The sequence below is a fragment of the Lynx rufus genome, unplaced genomic scaffold, assembly GCF_022079265.1.
Source record: "Lynx rufus isolate CCGP_SWC_20201006 ecotype Redwood Valley unplaced genomic scaffold, mLynRuf1.p SCAF_12, whole genome shotgun sequence".
Classification (NCBI taxonomy): domain Eukaryota; kingdom Metazoa; phylum Chordata; class Mammalia; order Carnivora; family Felidae; genus Lynx; species Lynx rufus.
This window is the reverse complement of record NW_025814826.1, coordinates 44,201,725-44,229,307: the sequence shown is the minus strand read 5'-3', so window position 1 is coordinate 44,229,307 and position 27,583 is coordinate 44,201,725.

The window sequence follows — 27,583 nt, the reverse complement described above, 5'->3', positions numbered from 1 at the left end:
AAATCCGAAGCAGGTTCCAGGCTCTGAGCTGTCAGCACAGAGCCTGACACTGGGCTCAAACTCATGTGCCATGAGATCATGACCTAAGCCGAAGTCAGACACTCAACCTACTCAGTCACCCAGGTACCCCAAGCTGTGTTTTTTCTGTTTGTTAGTTTTTGTTTTTGTTTTTAGAGAAAGAGAGAGAGTGCAAGTGAGAAAGGGGCAGAGAGAGAGAGAGAGAGAGAGAGAGAGAGAGGCAGTGCTCACCCAAAGCAGGGCTCCTGTTCACCCAAAGTGGGGCTTGAGCTCACCGGAAACTGGGCTCTAGCTCAGGAACCATGAGATCACGACCTGAGCTGAAGTCAGATGCTTAACTGAGTTAAGGTGACTTCTTATTAATATTTCCTTTACTGTTATCAAGTCAGGGAAAAGAAAGAAGAAAAGGAAAAAACAAGGAGTGGGGGAGAGAGGGAGAGAGAGACAGAGAGAGAGAGAGAAACCAAGAACCGAAAAACAGGCTCTTAATTATAGAGAACAAACTGATGGTTACCAGAGCGGAAGTGGGTGGAGGGATAAGTGCAACAGGTGATGGGGATTAAAGAGCGCACTTGTGATGAGCATACAGTGTTGCAGGGAATGAAATCACCTGACATTAATATAACAGTGTATGTTCACTACCTGGAATTAAAACAAAAACTTTCAATAAAGAAAGAAGAAAAGAAAATCAACAAGAGAGGTTTATCAAGTACATCCTTGACCCTCCCAACCTCTAATCCTTATTAATGTAGATGCAACAACGCGTGTTTTTGAAAATGAATAACTCGTGGTCCCAGTCAGAATGCCTCTGCTTACAACAAAACTTCTTTTTGTTGTATTTGACCACCTTCAAACTTTCATCCAAAGCAATGGAGAATACTATTTCAAATTTCCTAAACCAGCTTTTGGGTATAGAATTTATTCACATCTTTCCTCTAACATTTTTTTTAATATACTAATAAGATAGAGAGTAATTAACTCTTCTTCTAACATGCTCTTGAAATTACTCAAAATCATTTAATGCCCAACACCACATCTGATTTTCTTTACTTCATCCCCATAGGTAACCAATAAATATGTTCACATTCATACGCATTGCCAGAAGATGTTTTTGTCTTGAAGATTTGTTGTAAGATGTAAATATCTACAAACAACAAACACTTTTAGCTTAGTCATATCCTTCTTACTATGTCAGTTCGATGCCGGGCATTACATCAGTGAAGAAATGCATACACAGGGGCACCTGGGTGGCTCAGTCAGTTAAGCACCCGACTTTGGCTCAGGTCACAATCTCATGGTTCGTGGGTGCAAGCCTTGCGCTGGACTCTGTGCTGACAGCTTAGAGCCTGGAGCCTGCTTCAGATTCTCCGTCTCCCTCTCTCTCGGCCCCTCTCCTGTCCATGATCTGTCTTTTTGTGTCTCTCAAAAATAAATAAATTTTAATAAATTAAAAAAAAGAAATGCATACACAGTTGTAATTATAGCAATTTAATAGTGTAGTATGAATCAATTCATCTATTCACCTACCATTTATTTAGTCAAACAGCACTTAATAGCATCTGTGCCCCAGATTCTGGTCTGGTTCTTGAGAATAAGTATTTTACCTTCAAAAGAGTTCACAAACTTGTGAGAAACTGGTAAATCTACAGCTACAAAATTATTAAGCAAGAACAAATATAGTGATACGTTTAGGGTGTTTATGAACACAAGACAGGGTTCTACCTGACCTAATATAGTAGAGATAGTTATTTTTTTTAAGCTTCTAGAGTAAAAGAAATTTTTAGCCATGGTTTATTTTTTACACATTACTTTCTTCTTTCTGTTCTTTCTTCTTTTAATAAACTAAATTGCTCCTGACTATATAGGGTCATTTGAAATTGTTACATAATAAGAAACTTTGTTTATAGGCTACGGTATTGAACTGATTTGTCTGATTAGGTTAATCTGAGTGTGCCCTAACTTTGGAACTTTATAGGCTAAAAGTAACTCAGATTTACAGGAAATTCAAAATGTGGTTGATACCTTGTGAACCACCAAAGTTGCCATCTATAGCAACATTTCTCTGCCAATGCATACATGCTGAACAAGTCTACATGGGATTTTATTGTATTTTATTTCTTTTTAGTTTTAAAATCTCATTTATTTATTTTTGATAGAGAGAAAAAGTATGAGTGGGGGAGAGGCAGAGAGAGAGAATCCCAAGCAGGAGCTTGAACCCAGAAACCATGAGATCATGGGTTGAAATCAGAAGCTTAACCGAGTGAGCCACCTGGGCGCCCCTGGAATTTTATTATTTTAATTGAGTCTAGTTCAATAAAAAAAAATACACCTTTTAAAAAAAAGTTTATTTATTTACTTTGAGAGAGAGAGACAGCATGAGTTAGGGAGGGGCAGAGAGAAGGGTGGGGAGAGAGAGAATCCCAAGCAGGCCCCATGCTATCAGCACAGAGCCTGATGTGGGGCTCAAACCCATGAACTGTGAGATCATGACCCGAGCCCAAACCTATAGTCAGATGCTTAACCAACTGAGCCACCCAGGCATCCCGAAAGAAATACATCTTAATTGTAGTAATTCAGAGAAAATTTATAGTTAACAGATAATTCAGAACATCGCTAATATATGGCAACGCAAGATTAAGTGATTTCATTAAAGTGGACTCATTTGTCCTAAGTCAAGTAGCCATTCAATATTATAGCTGAAACCAAAACTGAATCTCCTATTCACTAGTACTGCACTTTGGAAAATAGTTCCTAAAATAAAGAACTGCTTTTCCATGGCAAAAGTGTTGCTTGAATAATGTGTGCTTTGAGAAAACCTGGAACCATTCTTTTCACATTGTGTATTCTTGGTACCCTTATTGAAAATCAATTGACCCTAGATACATGGATTTATTTCTGGGCTCTCTATTCTGTTCCCTTGGTCTATATGTTTATGTTTATGCCAGTACCATACTATTTTAACTACTGTAACTTTGTAGTATAATTTGATATCAGAAAGTGTGATGCATCAAGCTTTGTTCTTTTTCAAGAATGCATTGACTCTTCGAGTCTTTTGAAATTCCCTTTGGGTTTTAGGATTTTTCTTTTCTATTTTTGTGAAAAATGCAATTGAGATTTTGATAAAACTTGCATTGAATCTGTAGATTTTTGGGGGGCATTATGGACATTTTATCAATGTAAATTCTTCCAGTCCATGAACACAGATTATCTTTCTACTCTTGTCACAAAATGGATGGACTTAGAGGAGTTCCTAAGGGCACTAAGTGAAGGAAAGTGGGCACAAATAGAAAATACTATGTATGGGAATTTACATTCAGAATTGAAAAAAAAGTCAAATAGTTTCTCCCATAAAAGCAGAGTAGAATAGTGGTTACCAAGAGCTGAGGGGAAGAGGAAATTAGAAGGTGCTGGTTAAAGGGTGCAAAATTTCAGTTTTGCAAGATCAATTCTGAAGACCTGCTATGTAGCACAGTGCCTGTAGGTAACAATACTGTATTGTACACATAAAATTTGCTAAGATTGTAAATCTTACGTTACGTGTTCTCACCACAAAAAATAATATTACCAGTGAAGGGATGGAAGAAACTTTAGCAGGTGACAGATATGTTTATGGCCTTGATGGTGGTGGGTGATGGTTTTATGGGTATATAAGTATCTCCAAACTCATTGAGTTGTATATATTCACTCCATACAGCTTAAAAATAAAGAAAAAAGGAAACTTGAAAAATCATTGTTTTCAATTTTTGTGATTTTTTTCATAAGTCTTCTGGTAACTTTAGTCCTGCATATATATTCTGATTTGAAGCTTTGAGCTTCTTTCCTTACAATGCTACTGTTTTCACATCCCCACCCTTTATCTTAAATCAAAGTAGTTTATCTCTCCTACCACCTGAAGTAGATTTTAAAACAGCAATCTAGGAAGAACATAAGATATATAATGGCACTTACGGTTTACTTGGACTAGTTCATAATGAATACAATTTAGACAAAAAAGTCTCCCTAGTGCTGAAAAAACATCACAATTTCAATCAGATCTGAACAATTAAACAAAGATGCTGAGCTATGCTCAGGAACATATGCCAGTTTCATATTTGTATGTCAAACTCATTCTTATCACATGCCCATAGTAATGTGCATAGTCAACCATAATAGATTCATTAGACCTTAATACAACATAAGTTTTCTATTTGTAGAAATCAGATTTAACGTTTTATTGAAACTTTTAATACTTTTTAGGATACAACAGTTTACTGCTGGACTCAAAATACAAAAATAAAATAACTTAAAAATAGAGAAAAAAATTTTAAATTACCTTTTCAGAAGAATAATCCTATGTGTGAATAAAACAAGTATTTTAAATAAAAACATAAAATTTAATGATATGGACATATGCCTGCTTGTAAAATTTAAAATTATACTATAACAACATTTTATTAAATTAAAACATACTATTTGTGATTTCCATGTGTACATATTGTACTATTTTTTGTTGCTATTGTTATCCTAAACAAATTTAACAGCAAAGACTGTTAATAAATAAATCTTGAGTAACTAATAAATTGAATTAATAAATCTTAAGTATGGGATACAAGAATCTTAAAAACAAAGGACCCAAATCAACAAAATTTTCCATGAAAAAGGTTACTACAACTGATGCCATAGAAGTTCAAAGGATCATAAAAAGCTACTATGAACAACTAAATGCCAACAATCTGGACAACCTAGAGAAAAATGGAAAAATTGTTAGAAACACACAACTTATCCAGACTGAACCAGGAAGAAATAGAAAATATGAATAGACAAATTATTAGTAAAGAGATTAAATTAGTAATAAAAAATCTCCCGATGAAGAAAAGCCAAGGACCAGATGGCTTCACTGGTGAATTTTACCAAACATCTAAAGAAGAATTAACACCAATGCCTCTCAAACTCTTCTAAAAAATCAAAGAGGAGGAACACTCTCAAACTCATCTTATGAGGTCAGCATTATCCTGATAATAAAACCAGAAAAACCTACTATAAAAAGAAAACTACAGGCTTATATTCTTAATGAATAAAAGGATGAATTCTCAAAAAAAAAAAAAAAACCTGGCAAACTGAGTTTAGCAGCACAAAGGATCATTCACCATGATCGAGTGGGATTTATATCTGTGCTGCAAGATATTTCAACATGTGCAAGTAAGTCAATATGATGTATCACTTTAATAGAATGAAAGAAAAGAATCATATGATCATCTCAATAGGCACAGAAGAAAATCATGACATTTCTCAACAATCATTCATGACAAAAAACTGTTAACAAATGAGGCATAGAAGGAACATAACTCAACATAATAAATACTGTACATGAGAGGCCAAAGCTAACATCATAGTCAATGCTGAAATGTTGAAAGCTTTTCCTCTAAGATCAGAAACAAGACAGGCTGTCCACTCTTTCCACTCCTGCTCATTATAGTACTAGGAGTCCTAGCAAGAGCAAGTAGGTGAGAAAAAGAAATAAAAAGTATCAGAATTGGAAAGGAAGAACTAAATGGTTCCTATTTGCAGATGATGTGATTTTATAGAAAGACAATCCTAAAGACTGAAACAAAAAGCTGTTAGATCTAATCAATGTTTGGGATGAGCACTGGGTGTTGTATGGAAACCAATTTGACAATAAATTTCATATATTGAAAAAAAAAGATCTAATCAATGAATTCAGTAAAGTTGCAAGATATGAAATTAACTTCCAAAAATCAGTAGCACTTCTGTACACTAACAACAAGTTTTATGAAAAAGAAATAAAGAAATTGATCCCATTTACTACAACATCCAAACAATAAAATATTTAGTAATAAATTTACCTATGGAGATGAGAGAGCTAAACTCCAAAAATCAGAAGACTCTGATTAAGGAATAAAAGAAGATACAAGTAAATGGAAAGGTATCTGTGTTCATAGTTGAAAGAATTAATAGTGTTAAAATGTCAATAGTACCAAAAGCATAGATTTAATACAATGCCTACCAATATTCCAATGACATTTTTCACAGCATTAGAAAAAACACTCCTAACATTTATATAGAACCACAAGACTCCAAAAAGTCAAAGAAATCCTGACAAAGAAAAATATAGCTGGAGGTATCACACTTCATCATTTCAAGCTATACTAGAAAGGTATAGCCAACAAAACAGGATGGTATTGGCATAAAAACAGACAAAAAGAGCAACGGAACAGAATCAAGAGCCCAAAAATAAATCAAAGCACATGTAATCAACTAATATTTGACAAGAGAACCAAGAATACTCAATGGAAAAATGACAGACTTTTCAGTAAATGATGCTGAAATAACTGAATTTCACATGTAAGAGAATATAACCAGGCCCATAACTTACATCACTCACAAAAAGAAACGCAAAATGCATTAAAGACTGAAATGTAAGACCTGAAACCATGAAATTCCTAGAGGAAATCATAGGAATAAAACCTCTGGACATGGGTCTTGATAATGATATTTTGGATGTGACACCTAGGCATAACCAACAAAATCAAAACTAAGCACTTGGAACTACATCAAACTAAAATGCTTCTGCACAGCAAAAGAAACCATTAATAAAGTAAAAAGACAACCTTTGTAATGGGAAAAATAGTTGGAAACTATATATCTGAAATAGGGGTTAATATACAAAATACATAAAGACTACAACCCAATAACAAAGCCACACACACCTAATTGAAAAATGCGCAAAGGATCTGAACAGATATTTATCCAAAGAAGAGATATGAAAGGCCAATGGATACAAGAAAAGATGGTTAACGTTACTAGCCATTAGGTAAATAAAAATCAAAACTACAGTGAGATATTACTTCATGTCTATTAGAATGCTCATTATCCAAAAGGCAGATAACAAATGGTGACATAGATGTGAAGAAAGGGGAACCATTGTGTATTATGTACGGATTGAACTGTAAATTGGTATAGCCATTCTGGAAAACAGTATTGACAATACTCAAAGGTTAAAATAGAACTGCTGTATGATCCAGGAATTCCATTTCTGGGAATATATCCAAAGGAAATAAAACCACTATTATCCTCATAATATTGCTATGATTTACAAATATATGAAAATAATTAGGTTAAATAACTTGACTTTAAAAAACTTGCCAAAGTTGGCCAGTGACAGAGCTGAAATTTATGAAAAAAAAAAAAAGTGATTAAATCAAGGGCCCGTGTCCCTTATCTCTACTCTAAAATATGTCTCTTGCATACATCCTCCATATTGTGTCTGACAAAGGTTACCTCCTATATACTTCATCAAATATGTTGTAGTTTGTGTGTATCTTTTAAAAGTATTTTTAACAAACTTCTATGTTCTATCACACCCTTTGTGTGAATATGGTATCTGTTGGGTTCCACTCTAAACACACCATCATCTTTCAGATTTAAAATAAATATATTAAATCTAGTCTGTGCTTACCAGGACTGAGTTTATTATTTCTGAGAGCCTTTCCAGTTTTGTTGGGACCACGTGTCTGTAATTCAGGATGATTGGCCACTAGATGGTGATCTTGTCATTATTGCCAAAGGATAATTTCCTGATACATTAAAATAAAGGTTTAAATCTCTTCATTAAAATCTTTGTTGCTAAACACAACATATTTTATATAAAAAATTTTAAAAGTCACTATTTTTATACTTATCTCAAACTGTTGAAAACATGAAACATAATAATCTATTCTTTTATGGAGTGCTTATTTTTATTATTACAATTAATGCCATGCCACTTTGCTAAATTCATTGAATGTGCTGTCTCATTAATCCTCATAAATAAATAAATATTAGATGAGTGCTCATATCATCAAGTAATATATGTGGGATTAACTGTAAGTTATAGAGCCTGAATAATAACATAAACATTCTTTTTTTAATGTTTGTTTTTGAAAGAGAGAGAGAGAGAGAGAGAGAGAGAGAAGCTGAGTGCGAGTGGGGGAGGAGTGGAGAGAGGGAAACACAGAATCCGAAGCAGGTTCCAGGCTCCCAGCTTTCAGCACAGAGCTGGATGTGGGTTTTGAACCCACAAACCGCAAGATCATGCCCCCAGCCGAAGTTAAACGCTTAACCAACTGAGCCACCCAGGCGCCCCATAATACAAACATTCTAATCAAAGTCCAGATGTAAATCTTCTCCCTCTGCCGTGTATATAAATATCTTCTTTTGTTTTGTTTTAACATTTTTTACAGCGAGTATAAAGACATTATTTGGCAATGTATTTAAATTTCCTTTGTAAATATCCTCTATACATCATATTTTTTCATGAAAAATAAATTGTATTTTTAATCATTCCTTTGACTGTAAACTGGTTGGAGTCTCATGAGTATTTTAGTATTTTCCTCTAGGACACAGATCGTGAAAACATTCGAATATGTGGAATATACATCTTTATTAACTACATTTTCTATGTTTAATAGTAATGCACTGCATACTTGAAATTTGCTCAGAGAGTAAATTGAAATTATTTTCACAACTTGGACAAAAAAAAGTGGTATATGAGGTAATGGGTATGGTAATTAATTTGATTAGGGTAATCAATTTACATGGTTCCACAACATCATGTTGTATACCTTAATTATATATACAGTCTTTATTTGTCCATAATTCTTCAATGAATCTGGGTAAAAAATATGGATAGAAATTATTTAGGTATCTGAAACTTGTCTTCACTCAGTATGCTGTGTCTCAAATTTGTTTGGCATCTATTATACTCCTATCTTCAATGTCTTGTTCCAACTTTTATGTGGGAAATTGTATGGCTGGGAAAAACTCATTACAGATTTCGGTAAGTGCATGCATATTTGACTTCAATATATAATAATGTGAAGAGAAGCATTAATGTGAAAAATATTTATGTAATCAATTCTAAGGAATCTCTTTTAAAAGATATAAATAAAATGTCTAAGCAATACTATATTATTGCATTGTAATATAAATTGGCAGCAATTTTTTTCTTTCTCAATGTTTTATAAAATAATATTGTTTCTTACTCTTATTGACATCATGGAACAGTGAAATACGTTATACTATGACAAAAATAAACCAGATGGCAAGCTAAATCGTGACTGTTAATTTGACTAGAGGGGCCAGGAAATGTCTCTATGAGGGGATATAATAGTTTTCCAAAGATCTATATAAAAAGAAACAGCTATGCAAAAGCTAAGTGGGAGAGCACTTGTAGATACACCTTGATAAAAGCAAAGTCCTTTTCCTGGAAGAAATATTGTCAAAGTGAAGGAATGGAAAACAATTAAAAATATGGAATGTGGTGGAGCTTTTTATGAAGGGGGAGAAATCTATGAAATGAAGTGTGAGGGCTAGGCAGAGGCCAGATCAACTTGAGCTCTAAAGGCTATGCTGAGAACTTTGGCTATTATTCTATGTGATATGGGAAAAAATCGAAAAAAATTTGAAAATCTAAACATCATAGATCTAAAGATGCCATTATCAGAGTTTACTTCCACTAGGAAACTTAAGTTTTCCATGTTCAAAAAACTTTGAGGCAAAGGAGAAGTAAATGAATAATGTAAAAAGACAATCTTTCTAATCATACTTTCTGAGCAAAATTGTTACCATATTTTGCTTTCATTTACATCTGGTAATAATTCATCTTGTTTTCTTCAGTGTAAAGCATTTTTGATAAGATACTTTTTAAAAAACATTTTGGAAACACAAATGGAACTGAATTTAACATCATGATTTTCATTGTTTTAAACATAAGAAATTACAGGTAGTTATGCACAAATTTGCGAACAGGTGTTTTAAACATTTTCCTTTTTAGTTAAAGTATCAAAACTGGTTCTATTTATTTCATATTTAGGTTTCCACAACATTTAGATCCACTCTGTTTATCTGAAATACATTCATTTAGGGTGGATGAAAAATACCAGCCCCACCCCACCTAAGTAAATATCAAACAAAATTCTTGTTTACTTTGTATTGAGTTACAAAGACTGCCTCAGAATTTGACCATAGGTTTCTACGCTTGAGAAAAAATAGTTTGCTTGAAATAAAGCTCAGGAAGATGCAGCCCATGAAAGTACCTGCTTTGGAGGCTATGAAACAGAGGTAGATGAAGTGCATCCTTTTCCTATTTCTTTTTCCTACATGTAGAAAAGCAAACTTTCTGTAAAGACTTTCGGGGAAGTCTTTAAGATAGAATCAGATTGAAACAAAAACTTTAAATGTCTGGTAGAATGAAACATAGACACTGCAACGCTACGATGGGATTCAAAATAATAAAGCACTTTGGAAAGTAATTTGGAAATTTCTAGTAAATTTGAAGACATGCATGGATATGCATGACATATAACTTTTTTATTTGGGTACTAAGAGAAAAATCTAAGAGTTTATCACAAATAATTTATAATAACTAACCATAGAAATGCTCTATTCATCAGGAAGGGGGTGGGTATGAAAGTTGCAATATTGTGAAAGGAATACTGTATTTCTATTAAAAATTACCCAGATCCACGAATCCACATACATAAACCTTTTAAAAAAAAGAAGAAATGCTCAACAATAAAGGCAAGTTATGGGCTGAGCATATATTGATATCTCTATATTGAATATAGTTCTGAAATAATTATTGATAAATAGATGATAGATGTTTAGTAAAATATAAGGGTCTGGTAATTGCACACAGTAGTATAAATGGTTCTATTTTATTTATTTCCTGAGCTGTTGGGTTGGTTCATAGGTTTAATAGATTAACCCTGTTATATTTTGTCTCATAATTTATAACAATGCAAAATAAGTCATTTGTAGTAAAAAGAATACATGATAAACTATTGCTATCTATTCATGATATATACCTAATGACTTAAAAACTGCTTAGTAATGTTCTGCCATTTGGCTGTGATTAATTTTGTTTACTGAAAAATTTAAAAACAGTTTTTGTATATCCAGTTTGGTACAAAAATGAATACTAAAACAAGATTTCCCTTTTTAACCTTAATCCAACAAAATTATTTTCAACATAGGGATTGGTTAGTACTCACTATAATCATATATTTAATAGGTGACTAATTAAATACAATAAATATACCAATAGTTGATATGAATTGAGTGTCATAAGTCCATTTTATGGGTCAAAATTTTATTTCACACTCTATCTCAAATGCATAGTCTATTGATTTTTTTTTCTGTAGCTATCTTGCCTTCCCTCTAAACATCAGCTTTTTGTAAAAAGAGTAGCAGCTCAGTGTTGACTGGAATATTTAGTATAGCTTAATCTGGTAACATAAGTAGTTCATTCAGGTAGTTACTTTGGTGTCCTATGAAGCAAAGACTCAGTGTCTCAGGTTAATCCCTCAGTCTGTGATATGTGTGTGTGTGTGTGTGTGTGCACAAAAGTGTGGATGTGTGGTGTCGATTATGCAATTCCACAGCTGGAGGGAAGAATTATGTCCTTGAACAAGGTATCCATGACCTGTTTCAAGAATCTTACCTTTTGTCAACTTGGGAATGTCTGTTCTGCCCACACGAACGGAAGGAATCTGAATCTGTGGCTGATGAGCTCTGTGGTCTGGGTCTCAGGTTTGCTCAGAACCTGTTAGCAATCCCTGGCTGACCCTGTCTCACCTCTTCTCCCTGTGACCCCCAGGAGGTCTGTTCCCCAGTGCTCAGTGCAGAGATACCCTTTCCTTCAAGGGATTCTAATCTAGTAAACTTTTTAGGAAGATATGGCAAGGTGAGAAATGCCTAGCTCCTGATCTAAATGTGCCACGTCCCCTAGCAACAATTTGGGAAGTACACATCTGACATCTCTCCCTTCTGGCCTGTCTTCCTTCTCCTTCCCACAATCCTTGAATCAGAGGAGTGTGTTATTATTATTGTTGTTGTTATTGCTGTTATTGTTTTATTTTAAGAAAGAGAAATGTGAATGATTGCTGCTTCTTTTCCAATCATAGTTTTAGTTTCATTCTATTTTTACCTCCTTCTGGATAAGATCCATTTAGGTACCCAGTCATAAAATTATTCCTGCTTCCTGACAGCATCCAATCCAAAGTAAAGCCCTGCTCCCTTAAACTTTTCTAATACCACTTCATAAAAGCCCAAATCTTATAATAAGTTCTTTCTATCACTCTGTCACTGAAATACTCAAATACCCAATATGTACATGATCCTTCACTGTAATGAATAGTAAGTCCAATTTTTCAAACACAAAAATATACCTGGTAATCTTTGGCTAAGGGCATTGTCACCTTGCATATATTTAAAGTATAATGTTCAGTTAAAACATGACTCTCATATAAATATAGAAAAAGCACAAGAAATATTTTACTCAACCCATTAACTAATGAAAGAATTAGTAGATGGTTAAAAATAAAGTATTTTGAAGAACTGGCTCTTCATATTCATTTTGAAAAAAAAAAACAATAACTGTTAAAACAATAGTTAGATATAAAACTTGCATCACAGAGAATTTAACAAAATAAACAAAAAAAAACTTTGGTGGTATCTTTTCTTCTAAACAGAAATTTACAAGTTATCCTGTAAATTCAGTTTATTTAAATGTTAAATTACAAAATCAATTACACTTAAAGTTTCTGAGAGCATGAAATAATTTTTGAATGAGCTTTCTAAAACAGTGTTTCTAGGTGACATTGGATGGCATACTGTATTCTTTATTGATTTCCATGTTTTAAATTTTTTTCCTGACAGTCATATCTTCCTAAAACGTAGAGTAGGCATAACTATAATAGGCAAAAGGGGAGGTGTTCTTTATGATGAATAAGCTATGTATAGTAGATTGTACAGACATGACTGAGGGAAACTATTACAATTTTTTTTAGAATCAGAAGATTTTATTTATTTATTTTTATTTTTTCAATAAGAAATTTGTTGTCAAATTGGTTTCCATACAACACCCAGTGCTCATCCCAACAGGTGCCCTCCTCAATACCCCTCACCCACCCTCACCTCCCTCCCATCCCCCATAAACCCTCAGTTTGTTCTCAGTTTTTAAGAGTCTCTTATGTTTTGGCTCCCTCCTTCTCTAACCTTTTTTTTTTTTTCCTTCCCCTCACCCATGGTCTTCTGTTGAGTTTCTCAGGATCCACATAGGAGTGAAAACATATGGTATCTTTCTTTCTCTGTATGACTTATTTCATGTAGCATAACACTCTCCAGTTCCATCCATGTTGCTACAAAGGGCCAGATTCCATTCTTTCTCATTGTCACCTAGTATTCCATTGTGTATATAGACCACAATTTCTTTATCCATTCATCAGTTGATGGACACTTAGGCTCTTTCCATAATTTGGCTATTGTTGAAAGTGCTGCTATAAACATTGGGGTACAAGTGCCCCTATGCATCAGTCCTCCTGTATCCCTTGGGTAAATTCCTAGCAGTGCTATTGCTGGGTCACAGGGTAGATCTATTTTTAATTTTTTGAAGAACCTCCACACTGTTTTCCAGAGTGGCTACACCAGTTTGCATTCCCACCAACAGTGCAAGAGTGTTCCCGTGTCTCCACATCCTCTCCAGCATCTATAGTCTCCTGATTTGTTCATTTTAGCCACTCGGACTGGTGTGAGGTGGTATCTGAGTGTGGTTTTGATTTGTATTTCCCTGATGAGGAGCGACGTTGAGCACCTTTTCATGTGCCTGTTGGCCATCTGGATGTCTTCCTCAGAGAAGTGTCTATTCATGTTTTCTGCCCATTTCTTCACTGGGTTATTTGTTTTTCAGGTGTGGAGTTTCGTGAGTTCTTTATAGATTTTGGATATTGGCCCTTTGTCCGATATGTCATTTGCAAATATCTTTTACCATTCCGTTGGTTGCCTTTTAGTTTTGTTGATTGTTTCCTTTGCTGTGCAGAAGCTTTTTATCTTCATGAGGTCCCAATAGTTCATTTTTGCTTTTAATTTTCCTGCCTTACCATGATCAAGTGGATTCATTCCTGGGCTGCAGGGCTGGTTCAACATTCGCAAATCAATCAATGTGATACATCACATTAATAAAAGAAAATATAAGAACCATATGATTCTGTCAATCAATGCAGAAAAAGCATTTGACAAAATTCAGCATCCTTTCTTAATAAAAACCCTCGAGAAAGTCGGGATAGAAGGAATATACTTAAACATCATAAAAGGCATTTATGAAAAGCCACAGCTAATATCATCCTCAATGGGGAAAAACTGAGATCTTTCCCCCTGAGATCAGGAACATGAAAGGGATGTCCACTTTCACCCCTGTTGTTTAACATAGTGTTGGAAGTTCTAGCATCGGCAATCAGACAACAAAAGGAAATCAAAGGCATCAAAATGGGCAAAGATGAAGTCAAGCTTTCACTTTTTGTAGATGACATGATATTATACATGGAAAACCTGATAGACTCCACCAAAAGTCTGCTTGAAATGATAGATGAATTCAGGAAAGTCGCAGGATACAAAATCAACGTACAGAAATCAGTTGCATTCTTATACACTAACAATGAAGCAACAGAAAGACAAATAAAGAAACTGATCCCATTCACAATTGCACCAAGAAGCATAAAATACCTAGGAATAAACCTAACCAAAGATGTAAAATATCTGTATGCTGAAACTATAGAAAGCTTATGAAGGAAATTGAAGAAGATATAAAGAAATGGAAAAACATTCCATGCTCATGGATTGGAAGAATGAATATTGTTAAAATGTCAATACTACCCAAAGCTATCTACACATTCAATGCAATCCCAATCAAAATTGCACCAGCATTCTTCTCGAAGCTAGAACAAGCAATCCTAAAATTTTATGGAACCACTAAAGACTCCGAATAGCCAAAGTAATTTTGAAGAAGAAGACCAAAGCGGGAGGCATCACAATCCCAGACTTTAGCCTCTACTACAAAGCTGTAATCATCAAGACAGCATGGTATTGGCACAAAAACAGACACATAGACCAATGGAATAGAATAGAAACCCCAGAACTAGATCCACAAAACTATGGCCAGCTAATCTTTGACAAAGCAGGAAAGAATATCCAGTGGAGAAAACACAGTCTCTTTAACAAATGGTGCTGGGAGAACTGGACAGCAACATGCAGAAGAATTAAACTAGACCACTTTCTTACACCATTCACAAAAATTAACTCAAAATGGATAAAGGACCTGAATGTGAGACAGGAAACCATCAAAACCCTAGAGGAGAAAGCAGGGGAAAACCTCTCTGACCTCAGCCGCAGCAATTTCTTACTTGACACATCCCCAAAGCCAAGGGAATTAAAAACTCAGCATTCCATGTGTAACATGTGCTAGTCTAACCCGAGGTAGCGTAAGAGCAAAACTAATAATCGCCTCATTTCATATTTGCCTCCTATCTCTAAGAGTTTGCTTAAAGAACTTTTTATTTTAAAACAAGGAGGAATTTACTCGGGTAAATAATCAGTAGCATTTAGAGGTGTCCATAGTTTGTTAGATATAAGTACTTAAGTGTTCAGGCTCTTGGTCAGATTGCTTGAGACAAATCCAGACAAATCTTTTATTAAAGGCATGATATTTGAAAAGAAGCATATTCTTTTTCTTATCATTTCTTGGTCTTGGGGACTTACTGTATACAGACACTAGGAAGAATAATGTTTTATTCAATGAAAATTTAAGTGCTAAGTTTGGAGGGGAGTAAAGTGAGGAATAGAAATACAGTCCTGGTCCTCACGTAGCTTGCTGTGTGGTAGATGGGACATAATTAGTCTGTCTGAGGGAGGATTAAATAAAGCAATCATATAAAGCATTCAGCATATCTAAAATCAATGTAAAATATTATTATTATAAAAATATAAAGTGTTATTTCTAATTTGTATATAAAATACCTAGAAAATAAAAGTATGTAAAAACCCTTAAATAGCTTAAATATATTCTCTAATATTTTACAAATTAATTTTCTTGGAAAAATGTTTGCTCCCATAGATTCAGTAAAGTTTAGAAATGTAGACATATATTCATCCTTTCAATACTGAAACCAAAAAAAGTTTTATCTAAATTATGATAAATTCCAAATTAATGCCCACACATGAAAGAGGTTTGACTGCATTTAGTTGTTTGGTATGTGCTAGAAAAGTCTGTTGATATAAAAGCTTAAAGAAAGTAAGACGTCCATGTTCCATGAGAAGAAAATGTATCTTCTGTGTGATGACATATTCACCAATACAAATTAGGGGCACCTGGAAGGCTCAGTTGGTTAAGCATCTGACTTCGGTTCAGGTCATGATCTCATGGTTTATGGGTTCAAGCTCTGCATAGGGCTCCTCACTGACAATGTGGAACCTGCTTGGGATACTCTCTCTTTCCCTCCCTCTGTGCCCCTCTCCCACTCGTGTTCTGCCTCTCTCAAAAATAAATAAGTAAACTGTAATAAATAAGAAATAATAAATATGAATTAAACATACTTTGACTATGTTTATGAGAGAAATAAAATGATCACGAAAATAACATATATTCAGGAACCACGTTAGAAATCAAATCTGCTGCATGACAACTCCCCAGTCAGTAGTAGAATAAAAGGTTGTTTGCTGTTGTTCTTTGGCAGCATAAGTTACTGTGAACCTGTGACTTAAAAACACTAATCTTTCTGAGCAATACAGAGGGAGGCACTAAATAATTACGCTTCCTCCCTTCACACTACTGGGTTTGCAGCTACATAGCCAGTCCACAGAGGCAGCATGGACAACAATCCTAAGGCAAGATAATCTTTAAGTTCAATTTTCTCCAAGCGATGCAGTGCTGATCTATACATATTTATTAGTGAAATATGCCTATACCTGCAGTTTACTGATTTGAAGGAGGCATACAATCAATAAAAAAAAAAAAGCAAAACACTGAAGAGCTAAATACTAGATATTTGATCAATTTGGGATTTTAGAATTTGCAATCATAAGCTCTTTTCATTGAAAGGAAAGGGGTTCAAAAAAAGGAGCTTAGAAAGTTTTTGAAATTCTAGGGGCACCTGGGTGGTTCAGGTGGATAAGTGTCCGACTTCAGCTTAGGTCATGATCTCACGGTTGGTGGGTTCAAGCCCCGAAACAGGCTCTGTGGTGAAACCTCGGAGCCTGGAGCCTGCTTCAGATTCTCTGTCTCTGTGTCTGTCTCTGTCTCTGTCTCTGTCTCTCTCTCTCATAAAATAAATGTTAAAAAAAATAGAAAGTTCTTGAAATTCAACATGTTTAATAACAAGTAGCCATTAAACTAATCCACACTGGACACATATTAAAATATAATTTGGTAGGAGATTTAGCATCTCTATTCTCTCTTTCTCTCTGCAAGTTTTCACTTTTGTGGACACTAACAAGCGTGTGCTTGCCTCTGTGTTCTATACTTCAACAGGTGCCTAATTTGATCCTTTCACTCTCCTCATAAGCTATGTACTGTTAGGATAACAGTTTAAAGACAATAACCTAGAAAAGGAGAGATAGAGAAAAAATGCCCAAAGTCGCACAGTTTGGAGGAAGTGGTGTATAAATCGGAAGCCCAGAGCTGCTGCTGCTTCTTTTTTTTTTTTTTAATGTTTATTTATTTTTGTGAGAGACAGAGAAAGAATGCGAGTGAGTTAGGGACAAAAAGAGCAGGAGATATGGAATCTGAAGCAGGCTCCAGGCTCCAAGGTATCAGCACAGGGCTAGATGTGGGGCTTGAACTCATGAACTGCCAGATCATGGCCTGAGCCGAAGTCTGACGCTTAACCAACTGAGCCACCCACGCACCCAAGAGCTTCTGCTTTTAACTGTTCCTGTGCTGCCTTGGTGGACTTTACCATCTGCTCCTGCAAATCATTATGTTCTTACACACATCTAACGTAAATGCAATTTTTTCTTATTTCCATATTAGATACAAAGGCAGATTTCAGGTACCAGCTTAAAGTGATAATATTGCTATTTCACTAATATTGTAAAAATTGAATATATCTGTTATTATTTTTATGCATTTAGCACACAAGCTTTAAATTGCTATATAAGGTTTCCTCGGATACAATCTTTGGTTCATCATTCATTCGTTCATTCATTCATATATATATTTTTATTTATTCTCGGTTCCATAGTGTTCCACTGGTTAGCGTCATAAATCCCTGTAGATCAACAACATCTGCAATTTATGTAAATTTATGTAATCTACTGTAAATTATGGTGGAGGTAATTTCTGATGGCTTCTGTATCAGCAACTGGGGTTGTAGAGGTGAATCAAGATACATTTCCTGTCTTAAGGGACCCTGTCTGCTTAAGACAAGGATTAAATGAATAATAACATTTCAAGCATAAGAAACATTGGGGATATGTTGGCAACTAGAAGAAAATTTGACCGATTTAATGGGGACAGAAAAAGGAGTCCTCAAAGAGTAATATCTGAATTCCACTGGAAGGAATCTGTCACCAAATGTGTCAGTCCATGTTTTTAAATACATTAAGGACATGATATTGAAATATTATTTAGGCTTATCAAATTGGGTATATCTAAATTTGAACTCTTCTTTCACCACAGATCAGTTTTTCTTTTTGTTCTTTTTCTTCTGTAAGAAATTGCCAATTTTGGGGGGCACATGGGTGGCTCAGTTGAGTGTCCAACTTTGGCTGAGGTCATGATCTCATGGTTCATGGGATTGGGCCCTGTATTGGGCTCACTGCTGTCAGAGTGGAGCCCACTTCAGATCCTCTGTCCCCCTTTAAATAAACATTTTAAAAAGAAGAAATTAACAATTTCCAAAAGACTCATGAGTAGGACGTGGCTACAGCTAGTACATAAACCCGGTGACAAATCTGTACTTTCATTTTGGCTCCAGATCATGCATGCTTAACACAAAGCTATTAACTCAGAGGGCTTCAAATATGTTTTCCCTACATGCCATTAATAATTTAGAAAAAATATTCCCTCTTTACATAGGCTTAAGATGGCATCTAAGATATCCTATAATTTTGAAAAACTAAAAAGTACATGCTTTGGGGAAATTTCTATAAATATTGAATTATTAAAAAAGTAACAGTCTCAAAATTAAATTTATGTGAAGGAATATGAAAACCACATCAACTGATACTCTGTTAGTTTAGCACAGTGGTTAACAGCAAGGTTTATGGGGCCAGACTGTCTGGTTTCACCCTTGGTTCTTCCCTAATTGCTTGTATGACTACAGGCAAGCAATCTAATTCTCTTATGCTTCAGTTTCCCTTCTTTAAGCGAAGATAAAAATAAGACAAATTTTGTAGAGTTATTATGAGAATTAAAATGATTAATATAAGAAAAGCACTTAGAAAATTTTCTCGAACAAAGTAAGCACCTTATAAGTGGGAGGTATTATGATAATACCTTAAAAACAAAGTTAAAAATCTCTTGTTTAATAGGCAGAACTTTAAATAACTCTATTTCCATTTTGACTCAGATTTCCATTATAATAACCTCATATTCTTTTCTCTTAATATAATAGATTTATACATACTAAATCAATTTTCTCAATATAATAAATGTTATGCTCATTTTTCATACTTCTCTGCATAAAAACTTATTTGTTCAAAGAACTTAATTTTTAGAAAATATTCTGCAACTATAACAATCTAAATATTAAGAAAAATCATCTGGATTAGGCAGTCATGACAAATATTAGCATTTTATCATTGAACAAAATAACATAAATATGTAACAATTTTATTGATAACAATATAAGACATAAGCACTTAATTGAAAATATGTAGTCTAATGGATTAGATGGGTGCGCTTTTGATTTTTATAATATTATATTAGTTTTGAATGTACAAGTTAGCGATTCAACAATTATATATAAATTACAAAATGTTCACCATGTTAAGTGTCTTTACCTTACAGAGTGATTATAATATTACTGAATGAAACCCCTATGCTATAGTTTCATTTCCATGATTTATCTATTTTAACACTGGAAATCTGTACCTCTTAATTCCTTTCATCTGTTTCACTTCCCCACCCCCCTCCTTTCTGGCATCCAGCAGTTCTCTGTATTCAGGAGTCTCTGTTTATGTTGTTTATCTGGTTTTTTTTTGTTGTTTTTTATATTCTACATATAAATGAGATAATATGGCATTTTTTCTTTCTCTGACATTTCAGTTAGCATAACACCCTCTAATTCCATCTGTGTTGTTACAAATGGAAATATTTCATTTGTTCTTATGACTGAGTAATATTCCATTGTATATACACACCATATCTTCTTTATCCATTTATCTATTGACAGACATAGGTTGGTTCCATGTCTTAGCTGTTGTAAAGAATTCTGCAGTAAACATAGGGGTACAGATATCTTTTCAAATTAGTGCTTTTGTTTTCTTTAGGTAAATACCCAGAAGTGCAATTACTGGATCACATGGTAGTCCTAATTTTAATTTTTGAGGAAATTTCATACTGGGTTTCACAGTGGTTTCACCGATTTACATTCCCACCAACAGTGCACATAGGTTCCCCTTCTCCACATCCTTGCTATCTCTTGTTATTTCTTGTCATTTTGATACTAACTATTGTGACTTGTGTGAGGTTTGGATTTACGTTTCCCTGATGATCAGTGATGTTGAGCATCTTTTCATTTGTCTGCTGTCATCTGTAGTTCTTCTTTGGAAAAATGTCTATTCAGATCTACTGCCCATTTTTGAACTGTATTATTTGTTTTTTGTTGTTAAGCTGTATGAATTCAAGGGTCTTATCTTTTATGCTATGCCATTGTTATATTTCGTGGATGGTTTAGTTACAGCTAGAAAGACATGGCGCTTCTACATCCTATCTTTTTTATAGGTTAAGATATCGAGAAACATTCACATAACTAGGTATTTAAGAATACAATGAGAATTCTTGAAGAAATGTCACTTGATACTTTAAGTTTATCCCAAGTTTTATTTTAAAAATTATGTTTGTCAGGGCACCTGGGTAGCTCAATCAGTTAAGTGTCCTATTCTTGATTTCAGCTCCGGTTATAATCTCATGGTTTGTGGGTTTGAGCCCTACATAGGGCTCTGCACTGACAGTAAAGGGCCTGCTTGAGATTCTCTCTCTCTCTCTCTCTCTCTCTCTGCCCCTCCCCCACTTGCACTCTTTCTCAAAAATAAACTTAATAAATAAAAATAAAAATCAAGTTTGTCATCAAAAATATTTTCAATTATTTATCACTCTATTATTCCTCTTTAAATATTACTGAACAGAAAATATTTAAAATAATTCTACCCAAAAATATATATTTTTATTGTTATTAATAAGTGCAAAATCAGGCAATAATCCTTATAATTTCTCCTTTTATGTTGGCAAAAAGACAGTCTTCAAGCTGGATGATGTACCAGAGTAATGTCCCAACAGGTGCCATATGGTTGTGCCTCTGCTTCCTTAAAATTGTAGAAGAAAAAGGAGCCACAGACACATTCTCTTTAAACATCTATTCAAGAATATAACAAATAAATTTTGCAGATCTAGAAAGTGATTGACTTATAATTATTCATGAAAAGATTATGAGCACCTCCGGGGCATGAATAACCTAGTCTGAAAGTCACTACCATAGAGCACTATCAAGCTAGAAACACCAGTCATTACTAACATCTCTTTTCCTTCACGCCCCTTTCCACATTTTCCCCACCTCCAATCAATGTGACATCAAATTTATTCCATCAATTATACATTAGAAATGTCTTTAAATTGGAGCTTTTTTCCTCCAGAGCTACTGCTTTTGTGAGGTCATAAAATCATCATCTTTTTCCTGGAGTTTTATGAGTCTTTTCTCTTATATTGCATGAACATCAGTTTTCCCTACATTCCAATTGATCAAACCCATAGTTGGCTGAACTGCCATTTTTAAAAACCACCAAAAAAGAACGTGCTAACTTTTTTTCATACCAAACTTAATTGGCTTCCTATTGCTCAACGTAACGTGCAAGGTATCTTGCAATGTATCCTCAACCCACACATCCAGTTGAAATCTTCCACTGCTACCTCCTATGTGTGCTAAAATTTTAGTTCCATTGAATTTTCTATTCTCTAAGTATACCCAGTCATGTCAGGGTTGTTGGACTTATTACATATCATTTCTACTCCCTCGGACTCAGCTTTTTACTCTCTTCTACTTCTGCTCTTTCTTAACCATACACACACTGTAGCATTCCTTAAAGATACATCCCAATGCTTTTGGTCTTGCTCCCACTGAACCAACTCAAGACAAACAAAACAAAAAAAAACAAAAACACCCACCTTGTAGAAGAGTTTGCTAACTCCCTTTGCAGATGTTCATAACATTTTGATCTTTAACTCAAGTACAGCTAGGTTGATCATACAAATTATTGTGCAATGGGATTTTTTTTTAATTTAAGAGGAAGTTAATAATTGAATACTGAAATTAATCTAAATTGGAGCAAACTGCAATGTATGGTCAGTCTGACTGTAGCAGCTAATAGGCAATTGCTTGTTTGCTTGCTTTTCCTATTATTCCATGATTATCTTTGTGGTATGTTATTGGGTTTGGTCAATACTTGTATCTTACTATTTTGTATTTATATTATAGTATTTGTATCTTCATAGTTAGACACATAATTGTGTCTAAATATTTTTGAATAAACATATAGAAATTTGTAGATTCAAATACCTTAAATACAATGTACAATTAGTTACTTCATGTAAATGCACATTGATTGATATTGCAGAAAAGCTAGCAAGTGTTTGGCATATGTAATAGACAAAAACTTAGGGCTGTCTAAGGAACCATTCTTGCCTTATTTGGGATAACTTTCCATATTTTGTTATGTACTGAATTATGATATATGTATATAAAAGTGCAAATTCTACTGAATTATTCTACTGAATTCTACTGAATTAATATGTATGTATATAAAAGTGCAAAACTCATAAATGCACTTATATTTTCTCAAATTAATAAATTTTAAAACTTGAATATACCCGTAAATCAAAACACAATTAAGAGATGGATTGTTTCCACGTGACCCCTTTCTGCCTATTTCCTTTTTCTAGGATAAATAATATTCTGACTTCTAACACTTTGATTAGTTTTACTATTTTTCTACTATATATAAATTAAATCATATTTATATGTTCTTTTACAGGTGATTTTTTCTCAATATTTGAAACTTTTTGACAGTTGCTACTAAACCTGAAGAGTATGAATACTCTGTGATTCAGTAATTAATATAGACAATTGTATATACAGGATCACACCCATTTACCAAAGACATGAAGAAAAAATTGAGAAACACTATAAATGACTCAAGCTTGAAATAAGTTAAAATTCTATCAATAGTAGAATTCAGTATACTTGTGTATACTACTATAATAAAACCACATACAGAAACGAGAAACCACATACAATATGAGTATTTCACTATATACTATTGAGTTAAATATTGCATATTGCTCTTTAACCACCATTGGTGACTTAAAATTTTAGAAATTCTAAACATTAAAAGTTTGCTATTAAACTAAAATATTCCGGAGGCCACTGACAAATGCTCTGTGATATTGAATTTCAAACACATAGAGAATTTCCTGGTAGCCACCAAAAGTAAACAAAAGCCTTTTGAAATAGCCTTTTCAGCCTGTTTGTGCTTTAAGATGATAGATAGATAGATAGACGATAGATAGATGATAGATAGGTAGATAGATAGATAAAGAGGGAGAGAAAGATTATAAATCTAAAGTGACATAAGTGCCATTTTGGTAGGTAAACATAATTTAGGAAAAATCCCATAGTTTTCTATTTACATATTTGTGTCTTCAATAATGCTTATATAGCATTATCTAGAGTCTCAAATATTCCTTATAAACATTGAAATGATTATAAACATTGAAGTTTCATTGATAATCCTTATCAACACCTTATCTACTAATTTCATAGATAAAAATGTCTCATTTAAAGTCATAATTCATATAGTCATAATTTTTTTTTAATTTTTTTTCAAGGTTTTTAATTTATTTTTGGGACAGAGAGAGACAGAGCATGAACGGGGGAGGGGCAGAGAGAGAGGGAGACACAGAATCGGAAACAGTCTCCAGGCTCTGAGCCATCAGCCCAGAGCCTGACGCGGGGCTCGAACTCACGGACTGCGAGATCGTGACCTGGCTGAAGTCGGACGCTTAACCGACTGCGCCACCCAGGCGCCCCCATATAGTCATAATTCTTAATGTCATAATTCTTATATTACTTTGTACTTCCAGTGAATGAAAATTGAAGATACTCATTAGTACAGTCTTCGTAATTTATAGAATAGTGATACTGCAATTTTAACATAAATATATAATAATAAAAGAATTTTGAGGCACCTACTTACTTACAAGAGTGTGCACAATAATATGCAGCTTCACATAAATAATAGGAAAATGAGGGGCGCCTGGGTGGCGCAGTCGGTTAAGCGTCCGACTTCAGCCAGGTCACGATCTCGCGGTCCGTGAGTTCGAGCCCCGCGTCAGGCTCTGGGCTGATGGCTCAGAGCCTGGAGCCTGTTTCCGATTCTGTGTCTCCCTCTCTCTCTGCCCCTCCCCCGTTCATGCTCTGTCTCTCTCTGTCCCAAAAATAAATAAAAAACGTTGAAAAAAAAATTAAAAAAAAAATAATAGGAAAATGAATTGTTATAATGAGAGGATTCAATGAAAATGGCACCTTTTGGGAAAAGATGGCACCTTTGAACATTTGCATTCATACCTGTTATACAATTTTTCTTTGAAACACCTGTTATATAGATTTTGCTTTTATAACTAATTATCATAAAATGAATATTCACTTATATCTGCTTTTAATGAAGAAATAAAAGATACCCACCCATATAGCAATAGGTTTTCAAAACAATTAAAATCACTGAAACAAAACGATCAATTACCATGATACATAGTGAGCCAGGGCAAAGTATGTTGTATGTATTATGAAAGAGTTATATTTAATAAGCCCTCATTTAAACTTCAAAACTGCAAAGAAGATTTTTTGGCTATAAAAACAAATGCAGTTTTCAAAAGCAAAATACATTGTCCCAAGAGTCTTACAGCATTATTAAGAAGAGATATATGCAATGTAAGAAGTGTAAAATATGTCAGATAGAAAATCAATGGCAGTGACATTTCTTATATTATTTAATAAAATGAATTATTTTGATACAAGGAAACTTAAATAAAATATTTCTCTCAGGTTAATAATCAGTGATATACATACTATTAAAAAATGAGAAAAATGCTGACACAAACCGTGTATAGTCCAGAAATGCCTTGAAAGTGAAAGTCACAAATATCCTCAAACAGAAATGCTAATGAAAAACGCTCTGGGCACAAACCTTACACTTGACTTATTCCGTTGTAAATGGCATTTGGCAAAAGAAATTTTTATACATGGAATTCTTGCTTAAAGTGGAGCAATACATACAAAATAATACAGAAATCCAAGTGGAAAGCAATAAGAGTTGTTTGAGGATTGTAGGTTGTTATCTCACAGAAAGGTAGAATTTGAATTTGATTTTTCTTTGCATTAAATTTTCCCTCCATCCATCTATCCCCTTTCCCTTCTTCCTTCTTCCTTCCTCCCTTTTTTCTCCTTCTTTCCTCCCCTTCTTCCTGTTTATTTTCTAACCTTCAACCTACTCCTCCCCACTTTATGCTTCATCATCATTTTCATCTAGTAATGAATGTTATACAGCTTTATTCACAAACACATCACAATGCAGTTAAATCACATTTTTGAAAACCTAGAGGATTTGACCATCTGAACATTTGAACAAACATTGTGTACAATTATGGAAGGAATCTGGGATCTGGCAATGAAAGTAAGAAAAAAATGTCTTCAGTGTCCAAGAAAATTAAAGGTTAGAATGTTGTATTGAATGAGTAAATTATTAAAAAGCTATTAAAGGAACTGGTAAACATACTTTTAGGGCACAGTCCTAGCATAATAGCACAAACAAATAACTGGTCAATTTCCTTTGAGATTGTTGAGAGTATATGATAGGAAATGTCTTAATGGATAGTCACAAGATGGGCGAGTTATTCCAAGATGCATACAAACAAAAAACAGTGGTTAAGAACATCATGTTAAATTCACATCAAATATAATTGGTCATCACAGGTTAATAGGGGGAATAATTCATTAATGAAATTAGCTATTCAAGCAAGTTCCATATTTAAAAAAGGTTTTATATACCATTCTAAAGTACTTGTAGGGGTATCTGGGTGACTCAGTTAAGCATCCGACTTCAACTCAGGTTGTGATCTCACATTTTGTGGGTTCGAGCCCCACGTGGGGCTCTGTGCTGACAACTCAGAGCCTGGAGCCTGCTTTGGATTCTGTTTCCCTGTCTTTCTCTGCCCCTCCCCACCTTTCAAAAATAAACATTAAAAATTTTTTTTAAATAAAGTACTTGTTACTCAGACTATAGAAAACAGAACCAATGGTTAGTTAAAACATGAGGTTTAGAAAAGATACATCTTTCTTACAGAACTCCAATTAATATTTATAAATACTCTCTGCTCCAGGTACAGATCTTAATTTCTCTCCTCTTCAGTGTGGGCTGGACTTAGTGACTGACTTCTAAAGAATAGAGTATAGAAAACTAAAAAAAAAAAAAACAAAAACAAAAAAACAAAACAAAAAGGTAACTTTATAGTAGAAAAAAACTGATTGATATAAGCTGAAAAAATGATCAATTACCATGATAGTGTATGTTGGTGTCATTTGGCTTCTGATATGGTACAATGATAAGGTCACTTCACTTCTTTTGGTGTTTCCAAAAAATACCCATCTTCTCATGAAAGTACATAAAATATATTGCTGGACATATTACAAAATACCTCACCATTTTCCAAATGGTGATTATTCTGTTTCAAACTACTGGCACGCCTGGGTGGCTCAGTTGGTTGAGCATCCAACTCGATATCAGTTCAGGTCATGATCTCATGGTTCCTGAGTTTGAACTCTCTGTGGGGCTCTGTGCTGACAGTACAGAGCCTGCTTGGGATTCTCTCCCTCTCTCTCTGCCCCTCTCCTGCTTGCACTCTTTCTCTTTCTCAAAATAAATAAACAAACAAACAAACAAATAAATAATTAAATAAATACTTTTTAAAAAGTGGTCATGTATTAGTAAGTAGAAATTGATCCTTAGAAAAGAGGGAATTCAAATGTAACTTGTGTGGTTAAGGAATATTTTCCGACACTTGCTATATTTTGTAAATGTAAAGAAACAATATTCTCAGCAGAGTAGATAAAATAAGCAAAGACAGAGATTGAAAAAAAAATAAATCTAGTTAGAATGAAAATTCAGGGTCTGAAGAGGATCAGTACGATAGTACGCTGGACGAAAAAGGTTAAAATTGTTGGAAAATTGAAAGCTATATTAGATAGGTTGTACTTACTGAATTTATAAACACAAGCTATATACTAAGTTAAAATTAATTTTGGTAAATACATGTCTATAGAAATATCTACTTTTCAGACCTATTTCAGTTTCAGATAAATTTGAGATGTGGAGGGTACAGGAAACCACACTAAGGACACATTACCTAATAATTCATTTAGATATGACTACAAAAATATTTAGTAAGACAAATAATCACTAAATGAGTTAAAATTAGAAAACAATG